The sequence below is a fragment of the Monodelphis domestica genome, chromosome 4 (genome assembly GCF_027887165.1).
Source record: "Monodelphis domestica isolate mMonDom1 chromosome 4, mMonDom1.pri, whole genome shotgun sequence".
NCBI classification, from domain to species: domain Eukaryota; kingdom Metazoa; phylum Chordata; class Mammalia; order Didelphimorphia; family Didelphidae; genus Monodelphis; species Monodelphis domestica.
Window position 1 is genome coordinate 442,460,566 of NC_077230.1, and position 2,793 is coordinate 442,463,358.

General features: G+C 37.4%; 1 pseudogene; it reads right to left on the minus strand.

Moving 5' to 3' along the window:
• Window positions 1-756: 756 nt before the first annotated feature.
• Window positions 757-2,068, minus strand: LOC100617327 (translin-like; annotated as a pseudogene).
• Window positions 2,069-2,793: the final 725 nt, after the last annotated feature.

Consider the following 2,793-nt stretch of genomic DNA (forward strand, 5'->3'; position numbering starts at 1 on the left):
TACAAACAGAATAAGTGACTAGTATTCAACATCAAGGTTAGTAACTACTTTGTATTACAAGTGTCAAGAGTGGCAACTTTCCTTCAACTAGTTCTAAGCAGTAAAGTTACACTCTTAGTAGTATTCATTACTTCTCTGAATAGTAGATGAAGAATATTCTTAATTCTGCCTGGCAGATAGAAAAAAAGCTATAATTAATGAATGGACCCAAACTCATACATCTAAAGGCTCACACTGGTTCTTAAAGATTTGTCATACATGACAAAATTAAGGGAATGCCTTTCTTTTACACAATGTACAAACTACTGAATTCTCATTTACGTAATATAAATATATAGTATGCAGGACATTTCTAAAAACTAACTCACAAGGGAAGCTAGGTAGCACAATGAAAAGTACTACATCTGGACCTGGGTTCATCTGGCCTCAGTCACATCCTAGCTGTGTGACCTTGAGCAAGTCACTTAACCCCAATTTCCTAGTCCTTGGTGATCTTCTGTCTTAGAATTGATAGTCATTCAGAAGATAAGGGCTGAAAAAAATAATAACTCCTATGATGGTTGTCTGCCCCCAGCCCAAACTGTTTTTCTGGCTTCTAAAAATGTGGTTTGTCATCTAGGTATAAATCCCATGAAGTATGTGACCGTGACCTAAGAATAGATTGTTTTTATAGTAATAGTTCTCAAAGTGAATCACTCTGACAACCTCAAAAAGCAGTGGCTTTTAAACACTAAATTTTTGTCTGAGCCTGATAGTAGCATCCTTTAGAGTCAAAAAGATAAATTCATCAAAAACTTAAGTCCAAATAGACATTTCCCCTCCCAAAATAATTGTTAGTTTGATTAAGCAAAGCAAATCTTCATTATTTTTACAAACATTATTAAGAATACTTGAGAAATGCCTCCCCTATAAAACTTTGACACTCAATTCATTCACAGGACTTCTTGAATTAACAAAAACAGTATTTAACCAGAAAGCATTTTTCATATACTTTAATTTTACAAAGATTCTTTTTAATTGTCTATTTATAAGGTCATACCAGATCTAGGCATGACTGATCTGCCTTTGGGGATGTGTAAAGAGCAGGAATTATCACAGAAGGAAAAATATACAAGCAAGACACCAAGCACTCAACACAATATGTCAAGGAAGACAGGATCAACATGTGAACTATTTTTACTGAGAAGTTGGCAGTTACTACTGTTGGCAAAACAGAAATACATTAAATTATAGAAGAAGTTCACTGCAAACAAAAAGAGAATTCTGTCCTTCTGAAGGCTTTTTTTTCCCTTAAAAAATGTTTCATTCTTATACCTGCACCATGCAACTGGTAAGAAAATAAAGAGAAGTTTTTAATCATTTTCAGCTTCCAGACTATCACAGGAGAGGGATATTAAAGCTCCCACTCTTTTACTGGTAATCACTAGAGGTAAACAAGGCCAATAGCAAGGAAATCTATTTCTCTGTCCAAGCAGCTGCTGTTACCTTCTTGAAACCTCGGATTGACAAGCCAGAGACCACTTCTACTTTTTTCACATCATACTTCAGGCCAGCATAGCATTTTCTCAGTGAATCATTTTTTAAGTTGAGAAGTCAGAAGCCAGAATCTAGCTCATTGATGAATGTAGAGATATGAAGAGGACATAGTCCTCAACAGTGACACTGTTAGCTGACAGGCGAGACAGTTTACTTGCAAGAGTTAGCACACCAGAGGGACAATCTTCAATGTCCAAATGAAATCCTCTTTCTTGATCTGGTTCAATGCCAAGTATTTCTGTAACTGCTTCTTGAATTACAAATGTTTCTGTTTCCAAATATACAACAAATGCTGCCAGGAAGACCAAGAACTGCAATGTAAACCACCAATGTTCAGCAGAGAACTTGGTCTTCAGAGATGTTAGCTGTGTTTTTACTGTTCTCAAGCTTTCAGACATTTCTTTGCAATGTCCTAAAATCCTGAACCGTGATGAACCCCTTGAAGCAAAGTTAAAATTTCTCGGGCTGTCTACTCTAAACTCTGGACAGCTTTCCAGATTTCCTCTCAAATGTCTTGCTCAGCAGCCAGGAATCACGCTCACAGACATACTGCTGGTGGCTGTAGTAACACTGGTCCCAGGAAGGTTAAAGGGCAGAGAGAAAGAATCCAGGTTTCTAAGAGAACTATAGATATCTGGCCACTCTAACTCCTGCTTTTCCCTCCCATGAGTCCGTCTATGCTCACAATGGATCATTTTAAACATAATTAAGGTATATGCAATTTTACACAGGGAAAATACAACTTGGGGATAAGGAAAGAAAAGGGAATCAAGAACAAAACCAATTAGGGGGAAGTCCCCTTTGGTATAACAAAGTACATATAAACAAATGTATTCAACCTCCCAAAGTTCAGGTCTGCACATTCAGTTTTGCTCAGGAACTCCTGGAGCACCGTGGGGTCTCTGCAAGCATCTCCATGGTATCTTCCACAAGGAAATCAGTCTTTGGATTCCAGGAGGCAGCAAATTTCTCATCCTTAAAATTTTTTTTTTCTCAAACAGAACTTAAAACTTTTTATTACAAAATAAAAACACATTTCCCCCTGAGGCTTGTTTGAGGATATGGAAATTTGTTTCTGGACTGATGATAAGCAGACTTTCTCTGAGCTGTAATGGGTAAGACTTGTCTTTGAAGGAAAAAGAAGGCTTCTGGGATCTAATGGTGACAAAGTACACAAAGGAAAGAGAATGTCCTGGGATGGTTACAGAGGAATATTTGGGGCTCACCTGGGAATAGACCTTTTCTGACCATCTAGGC